The following is a 6000-nucleotide window of genomic DNA, read 5'->3' on the forward strand; positions in this document are numbered from 1 at the left end:
GGAAACCCTTTTTCTCAAAAGTAGGACTCGGAGCCCTTGACCCACAGGATGGCGTTGGCTCTGCTGATTGATGTAACCATCAATCAGCAAGTTAATTACTGGCCTGATTATTGGCACCGCTAGCCAACGGTATAATAGCATTGTTCAGGACCTGTTGCATGCAGGTGTAGTATATTGGTTAGATTAATTAGCTGGCGGTGTGATCTCTGTCCGGCCGCCTCAAGATTCCATAAGAACATGTGAAACTTGGTGGTATGCTTACCTTGGACTGCGTAAATAGATGAAATTTAAATCAGCTCATTAGGGCAACAAGCGACCTAACTCCCAGTTTGGGCTTCTTAAGCAAATGTGCGTAGTTGGTTTTGTTAAAATGATTTGGTTGCCTGTATATACTCAAATATAAGACTGAGAAATATGGTTCTCAAAATAATGAACATGATAAGGCAAAATAAATACCTTTTCGAACAAAAAATGATAAGGCAAAATAAATGAGTCAGCTGAGAGGTCTGTTAGGTTTAACCTTGTCAAGTGGAAATAGTGTGTTGTTCAATCGGCATCACCTCTCATCTAGTATCTTCTTGCTTCGGCACATGAAAGCGCTAGGACAACAACCGCGATATCATCATGTCTGAAAAGTCCTGCACCCACTTGATCTGCGGCCACTCCTGATTGCGTTCCAGGTCTTCCCTTTGCTCCGTCAATTAAGATACGGAGTTCCCATGTTAGACGTACGACGACTGTGAGATGATTCCATTCCCCAAGCATATAGCATCCGTTCTTTGCCACACAGCACATGCATGATCACCAACTTTGTTTGCTCCCCTTCTGTGTCTTGCTGACACAAATTACAAGTCTTGTATTTTGATGGCTCCTGTCTACTGGTTCTTAGTCTTCATCGGGGTTTGGTGGCTACCACTGATGCTCGTCGGGGCTGACGAGCAGCAAGGCGAAGGCTGCTCGCGCTCGGCCAACAGGTGTGGCACCCTCACCATCTCTGATCCGTTCTGGCTGGCTGAGACAGACGCGGGAAGATCGTGTGGTATCTTGGACTTCAAGGTCACTTGCTATAATAACAGCAGTGCAACCCTACGGAGCTCCGTGCCCCTCATCCCCGGCTTTGCAATCAACAGTATCTCTTACGAGGAACGCAACTTGCGAGTCGTTGATGAAGGCAAGCAGAAACTATTGGAAGCCTCCAGCGGTTGCGGCATAAAGATTGGGAACACCTCCGCCAAACTAGACACCCAGTTCAAGATCGACCTCAGCAACCTGAATCTCATTTTGTACAATTGCACGGAGGAAAGCGCGGTGGCTGCTGCACGTCCGGACAGAGGCCTGGTGCAGACAAGAGTGAGGTGCAGGAACGAGTGGGTGGTGTTTGTCCGCTCGGGAGTGCATCACGACCGGATCGGGAACTACGCCAGCTACGCCATGGAGGGCTGCGATGCAAGCGTCGTGCCGGTACTGGGCTCATCGTCAGGCAAGACGAACGCAAGCGACTACGAGCAGCTCATCAAGGATGGCTTCCTCTTGACATGGGAGGCCCCCCCTCTCCCTCTGCCTGCAGCAGCACGTAAGTTCAACCACCAAATTATTTTTTAATCAAGTTTGTAGCTACACTAGGAATAGCAGTGCCTAATTTGTTTGCACTTCCCTAATCGAACCAAGCAAATTAGTCATGTCAGTGACTTATCCTTTAATTCACTAAGCTCTCTAGGCGTGGAAGCTCTGTCAATCAACTGAGATCCCCAATTTGAGATTAGTACATGATTTTAAGATATAAAAGGGTTTCCCCCGCTTTATATTATGAAGCAACCGCATGAAATAGGGTACACCAACAAAGGATTTTAAGATTAGTACATGAATTAGTACATGATTTTGACTTGGTCAACGCGTTGTGCTTTGTGGAATGATCTGATGACGGATGAACGCATGAATGTGGCACGGATGACCGCTTCAGGCGGGAAAGGGTGCGGGCAAGGGAGAGGGTTTGGGTAGGCCAGGGATGTCAGACGCTTGTGTGAAAAAATGACGTCTAGACTGCTGAGCGGACCGATACATGACCGTGCTGGATGGCAAAACACGTCCGGGCCACGCGGTCCGGACGGCTGCGGGCGGTTTGAGGGTCCGCGTTGGAGATGCCCTTATCTTCTTTATATTTTGTTTGTTCAGCTGAGCTGACATGTTGAGAGATGCTGCTATTTGGACCTACATGACATCTTAGAAACTACAGGTTCTGATGTGATGTCGGTCTACTGATCTTTCCCATTGGAGTTAAAATTTTGATCTGCTTATGCCGCATGCATTTCTAATAGCTAGTTGCGCTTGGCTGTCAAATTGCCATGGTACATTTTGATGTTTTATTTAATTTTGTGATTGATGCTTACATTGACTAACCATAATAATTTCACTGCAGATGGTAGGCGCAGCAAGAAGTTAATTTTGATAGGTATGTCTATCATGGCTTCTGCTCAGAAAATACGTGATACTTTGTCTCAAACTTTCATACTTTGATGCTATCTAAAGGCAAACTGCTAAGTCTAAAATTAACCAAATTATGGAGATTTCTAATTTAATGACGTGAAATTGAAAGATTCCTAAATGGCTATATTAGAAAAGGGATAGTTTACACAGTCTCATGCATATACTGTCAACTTTACTAAATGATGTCAACTTTTCGTTTTTTTACAGTTTCTCTGTCTGCTACAATCAGCTTGCTAACATGTCTAGTTTGGGGGGTGCACCGACATAAGAAAAAGATTAGTCTTCTCATCCTCCCAAAGCAGACCGGTAATAAATCAAGCATGGAAGAAATGCTGCGGAAGTATGGATCTTTGGCTCCGAAAAGGTACAAGTACTCAGAGCTGAAACAAATGACTAGCTCTTTCAAGGATAAACTTGGAGAAGGTGGATATGGCATGGTATTTAGGGGTAGCCTACAAGATGGCTGTGCGGTTGCCGTGAAGCTCCTAAAAGTTTCCAAAGGCAATGGAGAGGAGTTCCTAAATGAGGCAATTAGCATTTGTAGGACATCACATATCAACATTGTCTGTCTGCTCGGTTTTTGCTTAGAAGGAGCAAAGCGAGCCCTTGTTTATGAGTATATGGCTAATGGTTCACTGGAGAAATATATTTACACAGAGAATTCAGATCTAGTTATTGGATGGGACAAGTTACAGCAAATAGCACTTGGCATCGCACGAGGATTGGAATATTTGCATCAAGGATGTAGTACTCGCATCATCCATTTTGACATCAAGCCTCAGAATATACTTCTAGATGAAGATTTTTGTCCCAAGATTGCAGATTTCGGTTTAGCGAAACTGTGTCACCTCAAGGCCGGTAGCATCCTCTCTGTCGCCGAAGCAAGAGGTACCATTGGATTCATTGCTCCAGAAGTATTCTCTAGAGGTTTTGGAGTCGTTTCTACAAAGTCAGATGTCTATAGCTATGGAATGATGCTCATGGAAATGGTAGGAGGAAGGATAAATAAAGGAAAAGGGAATACCGAGAGCTCAAGTGATGTGTATTTTCCAAACAGGATATATGACAGTGTAGCAGAACAGGTACAAACTTGTGAAGTCATCTGCGACCTTGAAGAGGCCATGAGAAAGATGGCCTTAGTGGGCCTATGGTGCATACAAACTAACCCCGAAAACCGTCCTTCGATGAGCAAGGTGATTGATATGTTGGAAAAGAGCATCAATGAATTGGAGATGCCACCGAAGCCGTTCCTTTCATGTCCCTCGGTCCCGTCATATTTGTCGCCGCACACAAGTTATGGTTACATATCATCGTATTGCTCCGCATCCCCTGCACTGTTACCATAGCCAAAAGGAAGATTAATTGGACAAATGTAAATTCAAATTCCCACTGCATTACCATTATGATAGTACAGTGTGTAACAGTAATATTTATTTTTCAAACGTTGCATGGTGTCTCTCATCATGGCCGGGCTGTTTGAGATTATTGTATTTAATATGACATATGAGTTAAAACATGGATAACCAAATAAAAGCTGTTTGGGTGTGATTCATGTGTTTGGTATTCCAACTTCCAACAATGGTACGTAACTTATAGTATAAGTAAGGGTCGTAGTACGTAAGTCATAGATAAGTAGTTAGGGGCCTCGGAAACCCAGTAAGCGTCGTAGAGCATCTATTCTAACCACGACCTGACGACCCTACAAAATCAAGAAACCTGAATGCTTCGTTGTGAAGCTGAACATTGCAGCAATACATGCCCAGATTTAAGTATCTTATCCACGAACCAAACATATACAATCAGCGGATCATATTGCTCTGTTGAAGTAACAACTACCAAAAATTGGAAAAAATAGTGGCCAGATCAACCATAGAATCAGAAGGGAGCGCACTTAATTTTTACCTTGCTGCTCTTGGCGACCACTCAATCGAATAGCACCACCATTTTCCCTCACGGGCGCACAGCCGCGCCGGCAACCAGAGCCCTACTCCTGGCGCGGCGCACATCACCCTACCGCGCCGTTACTCTCCCTCGACACCGCCTTCGGGGTCCAGCATTTCCTGCCCTGACCACCGGTGCCGTGGCCGTGGCAGGCCATGCGATCATGCGGCGGGAGGGATGAGAGGCTCTTCGTCGCGTGGGTCACGGTGGTAGCTCCGGAATGCAGCAGCGCTGGCGCGGGAGGGAGGTATCACGGCGAGATGGCACGGCGAATCGAGCCATGGAAGATTTTTTTTCGAGCAACACAAGGCATGGCAGATCAGCCGACAGCAGCGGCCTAACACTTGCATATTTATGCTCTCGGCCTTTTCCTAGTTCACTGCAAATCAAACAAAAATACTACTACCAAAAAAGGCCTTTGCCTCGCTTTATATATAAAGCAATACCACCTAGCCGATACAAAGTGGTGAGAGAACCATTTTACACAGCAGATCAAGGATAAACATAAAAACAGAAGTAGCCACACCCCAACAAGAAGCACCCAAGACTACTGGCTAGAGGAGGAAACCACGCCTCCAAAAGAAACCACCGGATATCGCTACAACGTACAAACCAAGCTGCCGCTGGAGAGGGCCTCCTGCCCTCTCACTCCGGGCCATGGAGCGCCGATCCTGCCAGCAGACACCAAGGACCGAGAACAATGCCAATGAAGTCGCGTTTAAAAGATAGGAAGCAACCGAGACCACTTCACACCACAGCCGAAGGGACTTCGAGCCAAGATCTGAGCTTGCCCACCAATGACGATGTGCCACGACCGAAGAGAACCTGAACTCCATAGTGACGCCCCAGGAGGGTGACGACAGAATGCGCCGCCGCCGCCGAGACCAAAGGAACGATCAAGGATTTTCATCCGGAGCATTGATGCGGGAAGAGGGACCTCCACGATGCCCTTGGGAAGGAGACGATGCCCACAGGCATCGACACACACCGGCACCGAAGCACTGAGCTTTTGTTCAGAGCCTCACCCATGCCAGATCGAGGTATCCTAATCATCAAGCCCGTCGTCACGAAATCAAGCCTATACATCACGATGAAGAAGACACCACTGACAAATCACCGGCATCACTAGGATCCCTCGCCGCCCCGCTCTCCGCCATCCACACGACCATGGAGAGAAGCCATCACCACTGCAATGCCACCCGCCGCAGAGCCGAACGTGCAGTCCACCTTCCAGGGCCGCCGCCCTGGCATCCAAGGGCTTGCATCCCCACACCACCACTCGCAGCCGCCGATAAGGGAACCAACCACCGGGGACATGGAAAGGCACCTTCTTTCACATCCAGAGGAACCCCGGCCACCCCACCGTCCCACACCAAGTCCCAAATTGAACCTGCCCAAGCTGAGGGCCCGCGACCCAATACTTTGTCTAGCGTGGACTTTCCGACCAGCAAGGCGTGAGCGTGAAGTCGGGAAATCGGGACACAGACTACTGGAGCTTGCCGGCATTGGGGTGTGGTTAGAACCCGAGGGCTCGTCTAGTCACACCCATGCTTAGGCATCAGTCCACTGCCGACG

At 47.6% G+C, this 6000-nt stretch overlaps 1 non-coding gene across 1 annotated transcript; it reads left to right on the forward strand.

Moving 5' to 3' along the window:
* Nucleotides 1-636: 636 nt before the first annotated feature.
* On the forward strand, nucleotides 637-4281 carry LOC109776616 (LEAF RUST 10 DISEASE-RESISTANCE LOCUS RECEPTOR-LIKE PROTEIN KINASE-like 2.1). The gene is made up of 3 exons (XR_012180895.1): nucleotides 637-1606; nucleotides 2417-2492; nucleotides 2714-4281. It is a non-coding gene; the product is annotated as an LEAF RUST 10 DISEASE-RESISTANCE proteinUS RECEPTOR-LIKE PROTEIN KINASE-like 2.1 (transcript).
* Nucleotides 4282-6000: the final 1719 nt, after the last annotated feature.

This window comes from Aegilops tauschii, chromosome 3, assembly GCF_002575655.3.
Source record: "Aegilops tauschii subsp. strangulata cultivar AL8/78 chromosome 3, Aet v6.0, whole genome shotgun sequence".
NCBI classification, from domain to species: Eukaryota; Viridiplantae; Streptophyta; class Magnoliopsida; order Poales; family Poaceae; genus Aegilops; species Aegilops tauschii.